The following is a 22,571-nucleotide window of genomic DNA, read 5'->3' on the forward strand; positions in this document are numbered from 1 at the left end:
TTGTACGCCATCTAGTAACGAAAGGCTGTACTATAAGCTCATAAATGCAAACAACTTTTATTGTGAACGAACCATTACTCTGGCTACATCATTTGTTACCATGGTAACGCAATTGCATATGTATACATTTTTTTTTTAAATATTATTATTATTATTATTCTGCGAGTTAGTTATTGTTGTCTTTTCATACACATCATCAAGTTCGCTACCACTTGCATTTTAATGGTTAGAATACCGAGGGTGGCTTCGCCCAATATGGGAACGCTTAATACCAACTGCTTCGCTACGGGGGGGGGGGGGTTTAAAATGGTAGGCTTACAGGTGTTGATACATCCTGCAGGAACCAAGCGATGCTGTTGCCGCTAGTAATGGAAGTAATCAGAGATGCCAGTAGACGGTTCCTTCTTATACACACTAGTTTAATATGCAAATGAGATCGTTAGTCATGTGATATCTTCCGGTAAAATTCTTGTCCTCTTGTAACAACGCAATTGGGCAATAGACTTCGATTGCTTCCGGGTTTTTTTTTTTTTTTTTTTTTTTTTTTTATGGTTCGTCACGAAGCTTCCGTACGTTAGTTTCGAATCGGGACGTAGCTCATCGCGAATCCTGATTATTTATACTGAAAACAAAATTTCGAGTCTGAGCTGTTGCCATATCTTACCTATCTCCTACCGACTTACATACAAATGATATCTAAACTGCCATGCAGTTTTTTTTTTTTTTTTTTTTTTGCACGTAAAGCGCAAATAGAAACTATATATAATATTTAGACTTTAGTTTTGACAGTAAAATTCAGGAATGACGGATGATGAGCAAAAACTTGGCCATCATAGCCTTGATCGCTTCACTAGAAAGAGCCAAGATAGGCGATCTCTCTTCCCATCACTGTCAAACAAAAAAGATATGAAATTTGAAGCGATTGTAACTGTTCAAATTGCAAATAATTCTATTGGCTAGATAGTACCATTCATCTTTCCCTTATGTCTTGTGTTCAGAATAACTGAAAATGCATTTCGTCCCCATCATCTCAGTTGTCATGGTTACCGGATAATTTCCATTTTCCTCTGTTTTTAAACAGTTTTTTTTTTTTTAGCAATTAAACATAAAGTTATAACTTCGTAGACAAATAATAAAGAATTTAGTTACAAATAAAGTATTTATTTCAATGTAATAGAGTTCTACGTCATTTCTTAATAATGTTTGTGTTCTAGCTCTCATGAGGTTACACGCAAGCCATTTCGAGGCACAGGAGATCTTTATCAACCTGTCTACCTGTCTCTGCTTGTTCAGTGAGCGCCTAAATTTCGTAGATGTCATATCGGAGGGCCCAGGAGCCTTTCCGTTCTCTCATTCCAAGAAAATAAGTCTTGACAATCGTCAAATATTAAATGCCTCAGAGCAATGGCGACCGAACACACGAAAGCATACAGCGAGATGTAAACCAAATTCGTCGCCCCCTCCCTCCCCCCCATCTGATAAACACGCGAGTAATCCCATCTGTCCTCTAAGCATCACGGTAGCAGTCGCTTGAGTAAACACCGATCTGTATTTGGTATTCATTAGTGTGGATTAACATCACAAATATGATGGAGCTTGAACCTAACTTGCTAGACGCCTTCGGCGGAGATCGTCCGCATCGTTTTGTGGAAACTGTGGGCACTTCCTCCAACGACATTCGAGGTGATGGATAGCTGTGAGTCACACAGTAAAGTCCGTACAGACCAAAGATCTCAGATAATGAAGTTTGTGGACAAGGGTTTTGATTTTGCCCTCTAGGTTAGGAAGCTAGACGTCTTATATCAAGACCCAAAATTAATAATAAATAATCTTATTATCACAATCAGTTGCTTTAATTTAATATAATTTTTCTTTTTTTTAGGTGTTATCGGAATTTTCAAGACTTCCCCCACCTCCTCATAAGCTCAATAAAGTCGTAAAAATATGAATACAAACGTCACTTGTTATTAAAATAATTCTATGAATTATTCTGAATGAGTTCTAAGAATCTTGTCCTTATAAGGACTGGCTTAAAGGGGCGAAGCAAGAATGCTTTTCATCTTCCCCGTTATCTGTAGAGGACAGTGTAGGGATAAGTGTTATTGAGCTATTAAAGCTCTGATCATGGCAGGAGGGTGACAGCAATAGCCGAACCTCAGAACTTCATTGCCATCCATTACCCTCCCAGGGTATTAACCACCGTATATGTAAGTAAAGGTGATATCTCAAAAATATCGGACGATCTCTAGGCCACTCATTCGTGGGCGAAAGACCGTCCAAATCTCAGCGTTGGTTCTACTCAGTGAAACTCGAGTACCGAGCAGAACCGCTCACATTCCGAGGAAAATAATTCACCGGCAAGTACCCCTCAGCGGGCCGTGCCGGAGAACACTTTCCCCGGAGACTCAAAGTGCTCTCTTAGGGCAAAACCAAAGAGAGCGAACTCATTAACCCAGGATAACAGCAACAGCCGAACCTCAGTTAAACTTCATTGGTTCAGCATTGCCATCCGTTACCCTATATGGGCATCTCATATAAAATCAATCACCGACTATGTAAGTAAAGGTGAAATCTCAAAAATACGGACGATCTCTAGGCCACTCCATAATGGGCGAAAGACCGTCCTAATCTCAGCGTTGGTTCCACTCAGTGACGGGCTCCCCGACCACTGAGCAGAACCGCTCATATTCCGAGGAAAATAATTCACCGGCAAGTACCCCTCAGCGGGCCGTGCCGGAGAACACTTTCCCCGGAGACTCAAAGTGCTCTCTTAGGGCAAAACCTAAGAGAGCGAACTCATTTACCCAGGATAACAGCAACAGCCGACCTCAGTTAAACTTCATTGGTTCAGCATTGTCATCCGTTACCCTATATGGGCATCTCATATAAAATCAATCACCGTATGTGTAAGTAAAGGTGATATCTCAAAAATATCGGACGATCTCTAGGCCACTCATTCGTGGGCGAAAGACCGTCCAAATCTCAGCGTTGGTTCTACTCAGTGAAACTCGAGTACCGAGCAGAACCGCTCAAATTCCGAGGAAAATAATTCACCGACAAAGCCCCTCAGCGGGCCGTGCCGGAGAACACCTTCCCCGGAGACTCAAAGTGCTCCCTTAAGGCAAAAACCTTAAGAGAGCGAACTCAAAAACTCATCGCCCAAGTGGGTAAGAGCAACAGCCGAACCTCAGTTAAACTTCATTGGTTCAGCTTTGCGTTGCTATCCATCACCCCCAAAGGCATTAATGAATCAATCACCGCATCTCACGGTCGATTAACTCCACGAATCTTGCTTTTCTCTCTCTCTCTCTCTCTCTCTCTCTCTCTCTCTAACTTGAATATGATTAATGATAATTCAAGTAAAAGGTGTGGGAAATTTCACCTTAAAAAATTAAAGAAAATTAAAAAAAATAAAAAAACGATTTGTTGTTTAATTTCATAATAATATATGTTGTATATAAATTCCTTATTACAATTAATATTAAAGTAAAATATTTACTGTTTTTATACCATTGTTTAAAATGATATAAAAACAGTAAAAATCTCAACGGAAAAATCAATTTGATTGCAAAGGAAATAGTATACGAAAAGAAATAATAGAAATCTTGAGTGAAGGAAAGAAAATAAGAAATATATTAAAAAAATAATTTATTTTAAAAAAATAAAGTAATTTTCAAAATTTAACTTAAAAATTTCAAGTACAATATTAGAAACTAAAAAGTATAAAATATACCTAAAATATATTTAAATAAAAAATATACAAAATTTAACGGAAAAAGGAATCAATTGACCGTGAGATGCGGTGATAGATGATTGATTCATTCAATCCAATACCCTTGGAGGAAAGTCCTTTTTAGGACTTCCAGGGTAACAATTTGCAATGCTGAACCGAGGAAGTAAACTGAGGTTCGGCTGTTGCTGTTATCCTGGGTGTGAGTTTTTGAGTTCGCTCCCTTAGGGTTTTTGCCTTAAGGGAGCACCTTGAGTCTCCGGGGAAGGTGTTCTCCGGCAGGGCCCGCTGAGGGGTTCTTGTCGGTGAATTATATTTTCCTCGGAATTTGAGCGGTTCTGCTCAGGAGTCGGGGTGCTAGGATGGGGCGGCCGACACTGAGTGGAACCAACGCTGAGCGGTTCTGCTTATAAACGGGGTGCTTGGACGGGGCGGCCGTCAATGAGTGGAACCAACGCTGAGACATGGACGGTCTTTCGCCCACTATGGAGTGGCCTAGAGATCGTCCGATTTTTTGAGATTTTACCCTTTACTTACTAATCAGGGTAATGGATAGCAATGCTGTAGCTAATGAAGCTCTAACTGAGGCTCGGCTATTGCTGTTACCCTCCTGCCATGATCAGAGCTTTAATAATAGCTCAATAACCTTATCCCTACACTGTCCGCTACAGATAACGGGGAATATGAAAAGCATTCTTGCTTCGCCCCTTTAAGCCAGTCCTTATAAGGATTATATGTAAATTTAAATAAATATAAATATGGTCAGGAGAAGATGGAATTAATACCCTTTGTAGGGTAATGGATGACAATACTGTAGCCAATCAAGTTCTAACTGAGGTTCGGCTATTGCTGTTACCCTCCTGCCATGATCAGAGCTTTAATTGTCAATAACACCTTATCCCTACACTGTCCTCTACAGATAACGGGGAAGATGAAAAGCATTCTTGCGTCGCCCCTTTAAGTCAGTCCTGATAAGGATTATAAATTTGAATAGTCTAGATCGAAATTTAAATTTAAACGTGAAATAATAAAAAAAAAAAAAATCCAGAAAAAACAACCAAAATTATATATCTCTATTTGTATTCTTCCAAAGTTTTTGTTTTCTACCAACGCCAAAAATGCTTAAAAATATAAAGAAATGTGAAAAATCGTAAACACTTCGAACGATCTCAAGAAATAATGTAATAGAATCTTGCGATGGCTGCAAAGAATGGTTTCTCTCGTCAACCACTATTTATAATTTTGGTATATTTTCCTTCTGTTTGCTCATGATTGCGTAGTATGGGTCATAAAGTAAAACTCTGTTCGAATGTATATTAAGGATTGCCCTTGGGGATGAGAACGGCGAGGTGCGAAGGCCAAATAAGTCACCTCGTGATAAATCGCATCTCTCCTGTCAGCGACGGAAGGATATAACACCAAAGTGTTATTTGTTTTCCATCCAGAAGTTGAAAATAAACCCCCGATAAAATATGATTCAAAACTACCAGCCCCCCAATCACCCGCACATCCATAACAAAAGACGGTACACCTCAAAGAATAGGATATTTCCTTCATATCTTTTGCCTGAAAGAAAATGAACAACAAAAAAAGTTTATAGGTTAGTGGGGGGGGGGGGGTTGCTGTTCATGCCGAAGACGTATAGACCAAAAATCGGCAATTGAGAGAGGAGGTAGCAAGCACAACATATCAATCTTGACTTCTTTTTTTTTTATTTGCTTCACAGCCAATTTTGTAACCGTATCTCCGACTTGAAACTGTCTGCTTTGTCATCGATTTCTCAGAGGATTCTGACAGACACGCGCTCAAATCCTAATACATGATCCCCTCATATATTGTAATTTTATTGGAGGATAGGCAATATAAATATTCCGCTAGCCTTCTTGCAGTATAGATAAAATGATTTAATAGTCACGCTTCGCCCCTCCCCCATCACTAATATTTGGTTAAGATTGAATATTTAATGTCAAAAGAAAAGTTAGGAAGATCAACGTCAACTTCTTAAGTCAGCTCATTTTTGAAACCATTTCTAGAAATTGGTTCAAAAAATAAAATAAAATATTAGTTAGCAGCCTATCACACGTGATTGTTCGAGGAAGAAATGAACACGAACTAAACGTGCTTGTATCATCTAGTTCTTCATACGACCACGAGGTGGCGTTATCATAAGGATGTCGTCATCGGTTTGGAAACATGAGCATTTAAGAATACTACATCGACAGAAATTCATCATCACTGATTCTTGTTTGTGTTCTTTAACAGAGGTCAGTTCAACCGACCATTTATCGCAATGTCGTAGATTTCTCAGAGATCTTATAATACTGTGCCACATCACGGGATATGCAAAGGGTCCATTGGGTATGACGAAGGATAGCATTAAATTTATTATTACATTATTGTTACTATTAGCAGGCAGAATATTAGGGATGCACTTTCTGATGCTACTGAAATATATTTATGTATATCGTAGAGTCTTTCTCTGCTAGCCACCAACCAGAGTTATGAATGCTTATCTACAAAAAATATATATAAATAATAAAATAGAAAAAAAAATGTGAAATCCACATCAAAATAAATCACCGTTCTACAATGCGAACTCAATTCAATTGTTGGAATGTATGACGTAACTATACTTGCTTTTTTTATTATTATTGTCATTTCATACTTGTTTTTGTTATAACAAAATGAGAATGCAGAAGTATTTCCCTAAATTATTAATAAATCTTTTAGTAGGGCAATTCATAAACGAATCATTGTTATCTACCTGACATCCTTTTATATTGTTAAGTACAATGCACAACATTAATTCAGATAGCAACTGAACTCAACAAAAAAGAGATTCAAATAAGACCTCCACACACACACACACACACACACATACATTGTCTGTTTTAAAAGGCTATCTTCTGACTGCCCGATTTTGTTTGTTTGGTGCCGGTTTTAATAAATTCCTCTGTAATCATAAACAAGGCTCTGTAACGAATGAGTGCGACTTGAAGTAATGTCGTGACACCGATATGTTAGGATTCGTGACACCACAATGATTGATTGAAGTCGTGCCAAAGTAAAGCACACTTGAGCTTTTTGTGTTTTTCTTAACAATCTTTCGTTCCTGCTTAGCTTACGGCGTTCGTCAAGGGACAGCGCGGCCACTCCTTCTAAATGAAATTCTCAACTACTACGGTAGGAAATTAGGGATCAAAAGATCTTGTAATAGCTGTTTGTTTACTGATAGTATCACATGAAAGTGAAAAATTATGCTCAGATCCTGCACACTGGTACACTGCTCTAGCAAAAGTTTGAGATAACACCGATTTTATTAAAAACGATATAAGAAATCCTTCAACAGTAAAATTAATAACTTGCGAATCCTGTCGTGATTCTTATTACAAGGTCTGTGTTGTTTGATTTTGTTGTTTAATTAATTGCTAATTAAATCTACAAGCTAAATCTGAATCGATGATAAACCAACTGCGTGTGTTCTAGGGCTAGTTTATCTGTTAGCTGTTTTGGCATCCCAATAAAACCTTGGCATCCCAATCTTAGGGGGGAATTTTTTTTGGGGGTGAAAGACCACTTAATTCTTGGCATCAGTCTGTTTCCTTCAACCCCCCCCATAGGACTGACGGCCACTGTATCTTAATTAGCAACGCTAATTGATTAATTAGAGCCTCTGTAGCTCAGTCAGTATAGACGAAGCCCTTTGGTCGGAAAGACCTGGGTTCGATTCCCGTCTATGACGTGAAGAACCTTTATCTGGTCTTTTTCGACAAAAGGTAGCTTACCCGGTCTCATACCGAGGTAGGGGAGTTTTTTCACCCAGAAATTTTAATCCCTAACCTTAAAAACAAAACCACACAGAAGTCACCCCATTACAAACAAGAACATGAGTGTTACGGTTTAAAGCCAAGAGATGGCAGCAGTTGTCTGCGTTCTCTATTTCTTTCATTCCCTTAAGAAGCCTAGATTCATTGATAGTTTTGAGCTCACGATAGTGAAGGCTTAAAGGATAGAGACTGGCTACTCAAATGTCCTCATAAAGTAAGAGTATAGGAGAAGCTCCGCCTATTCCCTCTGGAGAAAAAAATGTCAATACAGGATTTATTTGACGCTTTAAAATTGAGCCCCTCATACCACACTTCAAAGTATAACCTTTTTTTTTCTTGTAATAACGAAAAACAGTGAATCAAATAATAGTATTGTTTTACAATCATTTACAAAAAATATCACACGATATTATTCACTACTTTCTATTTTCTTAGCATGAATGAACTCCAAACAGAATATCTTAAAAAAAGTCAAGTTTTGTAGTTTGTAGTCCAAATGCTTGTATTAAAATAGCCTCTAGAATCACTGCAGCTTCCCTAAAATGGCTTGGGAAACGTTGCAGGAAGGAGAATAATGGCATGACAGTACTTGCTTTTTGTGTTCTTTCATTCTGATGTCGAAGGATCGACCTGTTTGCTCTATATAAGTACTTTCACATGTACTTCCAAATGGTTCCGTTCTGATTTAATGGGCAGTTCACACTTATGTAAATTCTACTCATAAAATACTAACCCTATAAAACATTAATACCGTGAGTGCCATAAGGTAGGATAACCAGGGATTCTTACTCTGGAGATGAACCATAGAACTTTTTTAGTCACTTCAGGTCTTCAATAAACTGGGCAGCAGTTTCACCAGGAGGTGAAACCGTCTATCACTTAAAGACTTCTGCAAAACTCGTGCCACTGTGGGTGGGATTGATCATAACACGTGGTCATATTAAATATGACAAATGTCTTTAGGACGGATTCTGAAGAAAAACCATTATTCCCTCGATGACCGAAATTATATATATAATGTTTATATATACATATAAAATGTGGTTCCAGTGGAAATACATACATGGAACAGAGAAGTTAAATTCTAGAACTACAAAATGAAAATAATTATAATAAAACAGAAAAAAAACAGGTTTATTTCAAAACAATCTACCTGGACAGTACAAAAATGTACAGTGTACAGCGATTTCGAAGATTCCAGTCAACGAAACCACTAGAGATTGGTGTCAATTGTGACCTAGTAAAAGAATACAATGAACAAGATACTGTGAGTGGGTTAAATGCGTATACATTGCAAAATCAAACTGATTCAACTAATACATGAACTTATCTCAAGTTCATAAGAAAGATTCCGGTAATTGGACCACATGTTTATTAAAATAAATAACAGTAAAAAAAAAAAAAAAAACCGACAAGTTTCGTAAGTCGTTTGACTTAGATCTTCAGGGGTCAAAGGTAACTAAAAGTTTAAACACAAGAAATGATAAATTACTCAAAATAGTTCATTCTATGCAGTTGTGGCCGTCTAACTGCATCGAATGAACTATTTTGAGTAATTTATCATTTCTTGTGTTTTAAACTTTTAGTTACCTTTGACCCCTGAAGATCTAAGTCAAACGACTTACGAAATTTGTCGGTTTTTTTTTACTGTTATTTATTTTAATAAACATGTGGTCCAATTACCGGAATCTTTCTTATAAATTGCTAAACCACAGAAACCTACGCCTAGTTCATTTTAGTTCATTTTATATAATTTTGTCGCCAATTTATTTAGTGTTTTATAAGCTTAAAATCAACGGGAGAGAATAAAAGCAAATGAATATTGTGTTGTAAAACGGTTGTACGGAAAACTAAACAAGATAAATGTGTAAAGCAAACCGAAATAAATGAACAAAAAGTCTCGGTGTATAAATACCGTGTAAGTCATTGTAAATAAGGGGAATTGTCACCGATGTCAAGACATTTTCCTGATTACCAGCCCATCAGTTGAATCTACCGCTTCCTTTCAATACTCTTGAGACATCGTAGCCATTCTATTTGTCTTTTTTAGGCTTCACTATCCGACAATAAAATGCCGGCGGCTTCTCCGTACACCAGCGGACATCTATGGAAGGCTTTAAGCTAACGTATGTGTTTCTTGTTGCCCTTGCCAAGAGAAGGTAATCCGTGCTAGAACAAACTTGCCCAACCGAGCTACGCATTTACCCATTTGGTGTCACTATACACTTAAATTATCGACACAAAGCGATCAAGGATTCTTAGCAGACAACGAAGGCGCTATTCTCACTTTTATAAACAACAGGGGGGGGGAGACGTTTTTTTCTGTTTTGATGCTACAACCTCCTTCGCTACCTCTAACAATCCTTTGACTGTAGATACTTCCTTTAAGAACGACCGGGAATAGTTCTCAATCGCCATGTAATTCCTAAGTATCCTTCGCACATATCAGGATAATCCCGACACAGGAAAGGGTGGTAAAACTCACACAAAGTCCCTGTTTAAGACAGGGGCGTTGTTACCTAACAAGTTCTCGCTAATGGAGAAAAAAAAAAAAAAAAAAAAAATAAGCACCAAAGGAGAAAGCTTCCGTAGCGAAAGGGTTAAAGTTGCTGCGAGGTATTTATATTTGCCTCATTATCTATGTTCCGCGTTCTTGGGCGCAATGACTCTTTCGTGGTCACGTGATTTGGTTGTACAGTGGGTCCGGCGTGACCTGCACTAATCATGAACTGCATATGCGGGCGTTCACGCTTGGACTTTGTCGGTGGTACTGCCTATCCACCTTCCTTGGATTACAATGAACCACCCATTTCCTTCCCCCACCCCTTAAAGTTTCTATTCTTCTGTGGGATAACTTAGGTGCTTCGTATTAAATGGATGACACTGCCCGGTCCGAACTGACCAATTAACAACACACAAAAGTGGGCAGGCAGTGTTCACTTCCTCATTGGTTACGTTATAATCGCTAGGACTGATTCGCTTCTGGTTTGGTATTTCCTTGTGGTTGGCTCCCAATTATCCGTTACTAAAATTCAAGTATGGGAACTAAACGTTTTGACAAAGCAACGTGTAATTGTTCTGAACATTAATGTAACTTCTAGCGGTTTGTAGCTGTGCATATCAGAGGCTCGCTATTCAAGCATATACACTCATGAGCCAAAACATTATGGCCACCCTACCCAGAGGGTACTGGGCCTCTTTTGGCCGATATATCCGCTTTCACCTCTTGTCATTGATTCAGCAAGACCACGAAAGGTGTTTGGAGCTGGATCTACACAGAATACGGAGGTCAACAACCGAACGAAGCACTGGCGTTGACCAGGATGTTGCTTTCCACATGATCCCACAAATGTTCGATGAGATTCAAATCAACATTAGGCAGCCAGGGAAGCACACGGAATGTTTGGGAGTCTTGTGACGGAGGATGTTGTCTTGCTGGAAGAGTCCAAATCCATTGGACCACGTAGGGCGATACCTGGTCCGAAACAACCACAGGTAAGAATTAGCGGTGAGAGTGTGTTCAACAGGGGATGTAAGAACCCAGTGATGTCCATGAGAACAATCCCCATACAAGAATACCGCCTCCTCTAGCTTACTTTCGGCCAATCGTGCAGTCTGGTTAAGCAAGGTGACTGTACTGTTTTGGCTCATGAGTGTATATGGTTGTCTAGAGACAGAAGTAAAAGAAATAATTTTATTTAATAAATATTACTTTTTTTTATACGTAAAAAAGAGGGTTAATCGTTTAGAAAACACTGATAACATTCTTCGTTGCTAAGTTCCATTTATATGCGCTGTAGACATAGTGGAATGCAATATCCGACTAGTATCAATGAACCAGCGTGGAAATATGAACCTCGCCTCTCACTGATCCAATAACCCTTACCGCTGCACCGACTTGGAATTCCAAGCTACACTCTTTTTCTCGGTGCTACTGTAAAGAATGTAGTTAGAATCACCCTGACAGACGGGAACTCGGAAGGGACTGATGTAATCAACTCTACCGCTCTGGAGTGCTCAATGTTTTTTTTTTTTTTTCTTTTTCTTTCTATTTCCTTCTTACTCTTTTCAGCTTCTGTTTTGTGAAGGTCTTCTGTTTATTTCCATAAATATTCATGCTAGCAGCAAACACGATTTCCTAACAAACTACCCGCTACAGATCCTTAAGGTCTTCAGGATTCGATGGGGGGGTCCCCTTCACGTTTCCCTTCAACAGGAGAAAACCTTTGATTTGCTTCGTATTTGATTGGGATAGACGAGTGCTGAATGCATGATGAAAACATCACTAGGCAAAAGGCTTCCAAGTGGTTGTTATCTACCAGGTATCCCATAGCAACCGTTTGTTCCGACAAGATTTTGAAGGTTCTTACCATTCTTCCATCTGAAATTTATACACGAAAAAACAGCTCGTGTCAAAGATTTTTGGGATGAAAGCCAGAGCGCGTTCTTTATGCATCTCATTCCGACGTCTTAAGTACCTCAAAGAGAAGATGCGATTTCTATGAGGATTATCGGCTAAGTAATTATGGCATCAGCATCTAAGTACTTACATAGATAAAATATATCCATAGATAAAACCTATCTATTGATGCAGTATTGAGAGCCTCATTTTTCGCATCCTAGAAATCTCCAACTAGTCTAGTTGATCGAGGTAAAGTTTATGACAAAATCTCTTTTGTCGTAACCGACAAAGCTAATGACATCATGTTCTAACCCTAGGACTTCTTAAGTTGATGTCCGTTCTTGTTATATAGATGTATATTATGTTACTGAACTATCCGAGCCACCACAAAGTCCGATCTTTCCCGAAATGCATTCGAGTAAAATCGGATATTACAGTTATATAACAATCTAATCGCTGATTAGCATATATTCCCGAAACACATAATATAACAGAAGTGGGGGGATAGTGCCATTATTTGCATTGATTTCTGAGTATTAGATGCTTATGAAGGATTGTTGTTTACATTACGCTGAACCATATGAGGCAGTGAACGCTCTAAATTGAGTGTGTGTGTGTGCTAAGATCTACCACCCCCGTATGAGGCTGATTAATTCAAATTTATAACGGAAATTAAAAGCAGAAATTTTCAAATGAAGGGATTCCAACACTTAATTAAAAAGAAGGGCGTGTTTAACTCTTTAGTAGAAGAGTTGTCGCTACGTATACGATAATGAGGCGACGATACAATTGAAAGGAACTTCGTTACTGATACTGAAATGAAAAAGTTCTTATAAATATTTTTTTAAATTTTTCTCCTCACATCTGTCATATTCCTACATCGGGTTATCATGAATGGATCAATCATGCCTATCAGGTTAAAAAAATCCTTATAAGGACTGGCTTAGAGGGGCGAAGCAAGAATGCTTTTTATATTCCCCGTTATCTGTAGAGGACAGTGTAGGGATAGAGTGTTATTGAGCTATTAAAGCTCTGAGCATGGCAGGAGGGTAATAGCAATAGCCGAGCTTCAGTTGGGACTTCATTGGTACAGCATTGCCATCCATTACACTCCAAGGGTATTAATCCCTTAACAAATATTATATAAGGATATAAGGACTGGCTTAGAGGGCGAAGCAAGAATGCTTTTCATATTCCCCGTTGTCTGTAGAGGAGAGTGTAGGGATAAGGTGTTATTGAGCATTTAAAGCTCTGATCATGGCAGGAGGGTAACAGCAATAGCCGAGCCTTAGTTAGAACTTCATTGGCTACAGCATTGCCATCCATTACCCTCCAAGGGTATTAGGATTGGATGTATCAATCACTTCTTCCTTAACAAATATCCTTATAGTCCTTATAAGGACTGGCTTAAAGGGGCGAAGCAAGAATGCTTTTCATATTCCCCGTTATCTCTGTAGAGGACAGTGTAGGGATAAGGTGTTATTGAGCTATTAAAGCTCTGATCATGGCAGGAGGGTAACAGCAATAGCCCAGCTTCAGTTAGGACTTCATTGGTACAGCATTGCCATCCATTACACTCCAAGGGTATTAATCCCTTAACAAATATTATATAAGGATATAAGGACTGGCTTAGACGGCGAAGCAAGAATGCTTTTCATATTCTCCCTTGTCTGTAGAGGACAGTGTAGGGATAGAGTGTTATTGAGCATTTAAAGCTCTGATCATGGCAGGAGGGTAACAGCAATAGCCCAGCTTCAGTTAGGACTTCATTGGCTACAGCATTGCCATCCATTACCCTCCAAGGGTATTAGGATTGAATGTATCAATCACTTCTTCCTATATCTTCCTATATTTGAATTTATCCTTATAAGGACTGGCTTAAAGGGGCGAAGCAAGAATGCTTTTCATCTTCCCCGTTATCTGTAGAGGACAGTGTAGGGATAAGGTGTTATTGAGCTATTACAGCTCTGATCATGGCAAGAGGGTAACAGCAATAGCCGAGCCTCAGTTAGAACTTCATTGGCTACAGCATTGCCATCCATTACCCTCCAAGGGTATTGGATTGAACCATATTTGAATTTAGAATTCATTCTGGAACAAAAGCAATGTTGATAAATTAATCAAAAAGGTGTACTTGTAGTCATTAAAAATAAGAAAGAAAATTGTTCTTTTTTAAATTCAAATTGCTTAATAACAATTATAATAATAAATGCTAGCATATTATAGACAAAACGAGATTTTAAGAATAAACTGGGTTTTTCATTTTTCTCAAAAACCTTGTATTTACAACGATCACTTATTCTGTTAAAATACTTGAGGTTTGCCTTACCGATACCATACAAATGCATAAAAAAAAAAAAAAAAATAGGATTCAAAAATGCACCTAAATACAGTCTGGGATCTTCCTAACTGGTGTCAAGCCTACGAAGATCGGTACATGCTCTTTTACTTGGTACCGTCAATTCTAATAGCCATGATAACAGACAGTGAATTTCTTACGACAATCCCAACTCTTCTAGGTAGTCACCATATTATGGAAGCTGTCACAGTCCCAATTTGGTGTCGTTATAAAACGAAAGTTGACTGACATCTCCCCTAGCGCTTCCCCCTGGTGGTTTCTTGGATCCCAACTGGGAGTTGAAGTTTTCTTCTTGTAGGCGTCTAGGACTACCAGAAAGTCGGTATATTCTAGACATAAACAGAAAACTTATCTTGTCACCCACTTGTAACACCCCATCATTATCGTTCTTGACCGCCATGTCCTACCCAGTTTTTAAGTCAGTCTACATTCCATTTTTCACAGCTCTTCCAAAAAAAAAAAAAATCCTCTGTTTACTAAATTATTCAGTAACAATACTACCAGCCACTATTATCCATACCATGAATACGTAGACAAAAACCTAATGTGCTTTTTATGAGGTCAAAGCGAGGGGTTATTGTTTAGTTAGCCAACATGGTCTTCGTGGAGAAAGCGCAATTTAGTACGAACAACCCTGTAATTTATCGCGGGCCAAACATCTATGGTGAAAGAACCTCACACAGTCTAGTGTTGTATAATAACACCGGCCCCTAATCTGTTATTCCATACCCCCCCCTTACAATGGTGTCCCACCATATGATTCTCCATTCATATGAAAATCACAAGGGATCAATGCCTTCGTACAGACACTGTTATTAATTGTAGCTTGTTGGAAGATCAGCTAAGCCTACAAATGCAACCGAGAGTGGATTGGATGAAAACAAAACACGCTTATGGTTGACCTGGACGTAGACGGTTTCAACCTCTTTGGTCAATGGGTCAGTTGTGAAGTAATTGAATATTGTGTGGGTGGGCTGACGCCTTCCTATAAACCTCAAAGTTAACCGTGCGTGCAAGACGAGGTTCGTCTGTCCTGAGTTCGAAATGAGAAAGCTATTTGCCTGAGTCTCATTAGAATATAGTATAATCACAACAATAAATCACTCCAGAATATGTTCTGAGCACTCAGGCACGCGCTCGCGTTCTGAAATGGACAAGTTACATCATGGCATTCAACAAAGGAAAAATATATTTATGATAGTTGGAGTAACATTAATAAAAGTAAGCGCTTGCTAATAGAAAAGATCCATTGACGTACACACTCGGTTATCAAAAGTATAGGAGCACATTTAAAAACATCACGAAGACAAAACATGGGATAACTACTTTTTTTTTTTTAATAGACAACGTCTATTACATGCATGCAACGTATCAAGAGGGCAACCCATCTGTTTTATCTGAAAATGTGGGTGAACCTTTCATAAAGGGTCATCGTCAACCTCCGTATCGCCGCTGTTAACAGATTATCCTATCATCCTGTCTTTCATACTAAGTCTCGCAGTAGAGGAAAAAGGATGTCAGTGAAAACACATGCTCGTGCCTTTAAGCTCCCCTATCATCTCCAGTAAAAATTGCGCACATCTTCCAGTTTGATCACAGAGTCAACCGCGGCATCGCTTTTGTATTTGTGGTTCTTACGGCTGGACCTTTGACCCCCCGTCAATGTTCTCCTTGAAGCGAGTACCTCCCACGTAGTCCGTAAGGTCCTCGGTCGCACCATTCCGCTACCCTCCCATAATTACATCTCATCATTAATAGTTCGGCGCAACCCATCAATCATTGGCACTTCGCTTCGGGAGGTCACAAATGCCGTCAACTCGACCTGCTCTCAGTAGGATGAGTTGATGCTGTCTCGTGTCGTTGTGCTGACACAACCCCGAGATTTTGGCATCCCTAGGCGACCCCCAGGAATTGAGAAAAGACATTTCATTCACTTATCTCTATGCAAATCTTGTTAGCTGGAAGAGATGTGTTGCAATCCTCCCTGGGTGTGAGAGTGTGGCTCTAAGTCTTTCATATTGTCCTCCAGCTCATCAATCAAAATACATTTTCAACAAAAGCTTTCGATTCGGTTGACATGTCTGATTGGAACTGCGATCTAAGAGCAGTTGCGTGGCTAATAATATCGTTCCTTTTTTGATCATAGTGATTTTTTTTGCCGCAATGAAACATGGCAAAAATAGATTTCAAAGAGAATTCAATTCTGGGAGCTGATTAAACGATTTTAATCCCGTGGAAAATTTATTTATTTGTCTATAATATAATGGCATTTATTATTAATATTCTTATTAAATAGTTTGAATTTAAAAAATATAAATTTTATTTCTTATTTTTAATGACCTTAAAGTACACCATTTTTTTTAAACAATTTTATTTCAATATGTTCGGACTGAGAAAAAGCTGTTTTTTTTCTATTTTGTTATAAGATAATTTTTTTATAAGATAACAAAATACAGAATTTTTACCAGACAAGAATTGTAGATTTGTAATGAGCATAGCCAAGCACAAAGTGGAAATATCATGATAAGAATGTCGCTTGGGGAAGAAAAAGTTAAATGCTGTGATAAGACAGCTGGTGTGGTGTTTAGATACAGCAGAACGTGTCATTGTCTTAGCTATGCTTCGCGTTAATTGGAATCTTGTTAAGAACGCAAATAATCAAAACCGTGTTAGACGCTAAGTTTCCGTAAGATTTAAAGACGTGGTATACGGAAGCGTAATACTTATTGCAGAATGCTAATTTAACGGTGGTGATCCCGTCTTTCAAAGCGGAGAGCGGTTACGGAAGATTAACAATAAATAGAGCCAAAGGCAGCGATGTTTCTTAAGGTAGACGGGTGAAACAACAACAAAAAAAAATCTTCGGTGACATTTTCTCGTGTTTCAATTTAACGAGGCTTAAGATGGTACGCTGGAGCGTTAGATCGTCAGCAGTCAACGGTTACTGTGTGCTTCTCTGTCGGGAAGATAAACAACCCTTTGCGTCTGATTTTTCAACGGTGTCACTCAAAATACTTTCGTCGGTTTAATTTATTAATTTCAATTACAACTTATTTATTATTACATGGTTATTTTCACGGTAAAGGATTGAAACATAAAGTATGTTCAAAAAGTTCTGGGACGTAAGTTGTATGACTCAGTTTTCATTCTGATTGTTTTCATTTATGTGTTGAAACCTTCCTAACTCGACTATGGTTTCTCACCCCTCTTGCAAAATACCTTCCTATCAGCAAGTTTAGCCCACAAATACTATTTTTGCAGCTTGGATCCTAACAATGTTGCTTCCTTTGACAGATTCAGGTCAGGCACAGAAGTGAGCTCAATTAGATGTGGTTCTTGACTTCCCTATGAAATGGAACTTCGAAAATGTTGACAAATCTCCCATGAAGTGCTTTTCTTTTCTCTTCATCAGTAACTCCCACCTCAGTGGGAGTTACTGATGAAACAGGAGCAGGAAGATCGCTAGACTCTTGGAGAGATCTTTCTACTCTTTTGGACACTCGATTTTATTTTGGCTTTTTTTTTTTCGATATAAAATAGAAATATCAGTCTTAAAGGTGATTGCATGGTTTACACTAAACTACAGGAACATAAATGTCGTTCTTTTTCTTCCATGTTTCCATCTTTTCTCTCAGATTTAATGACAAAGTATAGAATATCTATCCAAACTTTATCTCCAATGGCAACTATAATACAACAAATGGTCTTTGATTACCGTCTTTTTTACAGGCGAGGTCCTTTCTCCATCTCACAGATGTAAACAAAGAGAAACCAATATAAAGGAAATGGTACTTGCAATTATATTCTTGTTTTTATCCATATTTTACTCATGAGTGAGTAAACACAAAATGCTGTACGTGAAGTATGCACAGTCTATTAGTATATACAGGGTGTCCCATAAATCACGAAGGGGTTAAATGTGAATAGCTCAAAAACTAATAAAAAAAAATCTCCACGTTCTGTATAATATTATAACAAAAAAGAATAAAAATAATTAATAAATAAAAACGTTATTAAATATTGAAATATAGAAAACAGTCATAGTATACGCCTTGTGGCATGTATAATACTAGGCATTATGGGAAGAGTTAGTATCGAAGCAAGTTTCGACGTTTATTGAGGTATCATCAGGGTAACTCCTACTAATCAAACATCAATAAAGGTCGAAACCAGTTTGGATAGTGACCCTTCCCATAATGCATAGAATTATTCATGTTGCTGTGATTATTATACTGGCGTGATCGTGCTATTGTTATGCATATGCAATTCCATAAAGAAATAATAATAATAATAATAATAATAATGCGTATGTTTTGGTGTCTAATAATAATTTTGTGTTAATTTTATGCGTCTTTTTTATGTGCCTAATAATAATAAAACTGGTAATTATGATCTCAACAAATTTATTTGATATGTTTACGAAGATTGCGAGCAAATCACCCATCTAATCGCCAGGTTTGGTTTAACGTTCCTTACACCAATTGTGAATCATTAAAAAGACATTAACTTCGGTCACTTTCTTTCTTTCTCTTTTTTAATTTTTTTTTTTTTTACAGTGTTAAAAACTTAAGTGAAATAACCGACAACTTTGCACGGATTTTAACTTGCGTGGCTTTTGATCAGGAAAAACTTTGGAAAATAGTTGTATAGCGTGTAAGGCACACATAAAACAGATCTTCTCTATTCTTGTTTCTTGAATAATGAAAAAAAAAATAATGTCCGATTAAAATTCCCCTAACGGAAACACTAATGTATTGAGATGGTCCGTAACAACTGTTTAACAAGAGCTCATCATTCAAAATTCTAATCGCACGATAGCTTTAAATAGCATAGCCATGCAAATGGAAAGCCTATGTAGGGATTATTAAAGGCAGGAGAGGTATCAGCTTAGAGCCATTTCATGTGACAAATGTTATACAGCGACACCTAGTGACAGTTAATACTACCAATTAGATATCATCATTGCTGTCATACACGGAGGACAATAGCTTAAAACGGGAGGCAACTGGGCTCTCCTAAACTGGGTTAAATACGTAAATCACTTTATATTTGACACGTGGAAAGAGAATTGACAGAGCTGGAAGTATTTTGCCTTAAGCAACATCTGTAATTCCACTGTCAACCCGAATTGTCGATTGATTTCTAAGCATTATGCAATAATCCTCCCTAATTAAATCTCCTATGGACGAGAGACAAGTGAAAGATTTTCCCGTAGGATCCAGGAGATTGACAGCGCCCCCTCAGTTTTGAATTGAATTCCAAAAATTTGTTTCATTTGTGTGGAAGAGTTATTTTAACAAATAAAAGGTGTAGATAATTATTACTCAAAATCTTTAACATAATAAAAGAATTAGTAAAGAAACATTAATATTTTTTTGAACATTAAAAATTCATTATTTTTTAAGAAACAATTAAAAAAATTTTTTATTTTTCTTAATTTAAAAAATATGAAATGGTTTACTTAGAAAAATGGATTGGTTAAAATGTGTCTTACAACACGGTATTATTTAAAACATAATTGCAAGAAGCAAAAAGCTAAGCTCTCCACAAACCTATCATTATTTTGCTATCAAAGCCCAAGAAAATATATATCTTCGCTCCTTATTTCGTTAATTTTCTGCGCTTATGTTTTAAACTGATTAATCAAGGTATAAATCTTTCTAATATATCAAAAGTTAACTTCGCAATATTGGCCTCTGGACTTCATTTTAAAATGATAGTCCCAACAGAGTAATTAAACAAAAAAAAAAATTGGCTATTTATGCTAATTATTTATGCAAAATAAATAAATTACCTCATTTATATCCACTTGAAATGTAACCATCTACGATGAGTACTAAGTAGAATGAGTTAAACCGAGTATACGCATCACTTTCTTTGAGCTTTTTAATTTCTTGGGGAGATAATGATCCAAGGTTTAATTGTTATCGATGGGGATAACATTAATTGTTAAAAATAACTAATTATTCAAATATATTGTTTGCTGAAATGGACATATTTCACTTGTTGGGAAAAAAAAGGCAAAATCTGTTTGGATATAAAAATGCCAGTAGATTTTAATTGTTGAAAAGAAACACAATACTGTTCAATTATAGAAATGTACGTGGTGTTTTAATTGTTGAAAAGAAGAGCTTCTACAATTGTTGCCATAAAGAAATGTAATTATTGTTTTTTATTAATTTAAAAGAAAATCTATAATTGTTGTATATTAATCAAGTGATGCCATTAGATTTTTGAAATAACAAAGTAATTACGTGTGACTTTTTTCTTGCCTACTTGTATTAGAAACTATAACACATTTTTTAGGAATGTTAGTCGAGTGAGTGATATTCATTATCCGACTAGTTTCACCGATTTTTGCTATCGGCATCTTCAGGGATACAATTGGTAAGCGATATGAAGGTAACAGACTAGGTTTTAACTCACAGTTCCAATTCATACAAAATTAGTATTATGCATGAGACAATACGCGTGTCGTGGGTACATGATTTATTGGTTGAGAGACATAATGTAATTGGCGTAAAAGTTCATTTCTTTGGGGTTTAGTGATCTAATTAAAGTTTTCCAAATATCAGGTAGGATTAGACCTTGATTCTTATTTAGGTTTCCTGTTGACCGGGCGACTATAGCAGCTTCCTTGAAGGTTCTGGAATGGTAGTGCTCTTCTATATAGGGCATATGATTCTTATGCCACTCAATAAGATGGTTGGGAATGTTAGTCGAGTGAGATTTCAGGCCTTTCTTCCCACTTCGTCACTACGCGTGTCGCAGTAGTGGCGAAGTGGGAAGAAAGGCCTGAAATATCTTGTCTGTTGTTTCTAACATAGTCTATGTGCTCCTTCTGTCTCGTTTCGAAGCTTCTAGATGTCTGACCAGTGTACGTGTAACTACCATTCCAGAACCTTCAAGGAAGCTGCTATAGTCGCCCGTTCAACAGGAAACCTAAATAAGAATCAAGGTCTAATCCTACCGGATATTTGGAAAACTTTAATTAGATCACTAAACACAACAGATATGAACTTTAACGCCAATTACATTAAGTTTCTCAACCAATAAATCATGTACCCGCGACACGCGTATTGTCTCATGCAGAGTACTAATTTTGTATGAATTGGAACTGTGAGTTAAAACCTAGTCTGTTACCTACCTTCATATCGCTTACCAATTGTATCCCTGAAGATGCCGATAGCAAAAATCGGTGAAACTAGTTGGATAATAAATATCACTCACTCGACTAACATTGTAAATGTGTTATAGTTTCTAATACAAGTAGTCAAGAAAAAAAGTCCCACTATGAACAGGATCGACCAGATCACTAAAGTAAAGGTACGCAATCTTGAAGGTTTAAAATGCAAAAGGCTAAGTATTTAAACCATCTGACATATTTAAAAAGCCGTCGAGAGAATAACGTTATCCCAAAATTTTTTCGTCTCAAACACATTTTAAAACAACAACAAAAAAAAACTAATATCATTCACCACAAAACTTCCTTCGTCCTTCTCCGAGAAAGAATTAGCCATACGAGATTCTTGCTAAGCCAAATATACTCTCAATGCTATGATTTGTTCACAGACATCTCTAATAACCTTGACGTAGATACCTGGCAACTTTTAGATAATATGATTTATAACAGTTATGCTAAAACCTTCAGTTACGCAAATTGATAAATTCAACCTGTTATATGATAGTCACATTAACTCTAACCGTCTCTACCAGATAACCAAGTGATAATAAACCTATCTAAACACATTTTAACAAAACTTGAGATCTCAATTCTCAAACAAGGATTCAATTTCGCCTTAAAACCTACTGCTATTCCTAAAATAGATTTCGTCTGCAACTTAGAAAAAGCCATCGCATTGCTACCACACCCAATAGCTAATGACCTACGATTAAAAAGCAGCATAATCCTCTCCGCTCCGTCAAGATCTCCTAACACCAACTCTAACCAAATGGAAAGAAGAACACTACTCAAATTAAAGAATAATAAAGACATCATCACACTTAAATCGGACAAAGGCAATAATACTGTTATCTTAAATACAAAACATTATGAAGAGAAAATTAACAATCTATTATCAGACACGTCTGTCTATGATGTTGTCAGTACAGATCCTACGCAAAAAAACCATGACGACACCAATGAACTATTACGTGGAATGACTAACTGGCCTATAGACTTAATAAGAAAGCTAAAATCCATGCGCCCATTGACTCCAAGATTGTATGGCGTTCCTAAAATACATAAAGAAG

This window comes from Typopeltis vanoorti, chromosome 20 (assembly GCF_054136105.1).
Source record: "Typopeltis vanoorti isolate ZY-2024b chromosome 20, IOZ_Tvanoo_1.0, whole genome shotgun sequence".
NCBI classification, from domain to species: domain Eukaryota; kingdom Metazoa; phylum Arthropoda; class Arachnida; order Uropygi; family Thelyphonidae; genus Typopeltis; species Typopeltis vanoorti.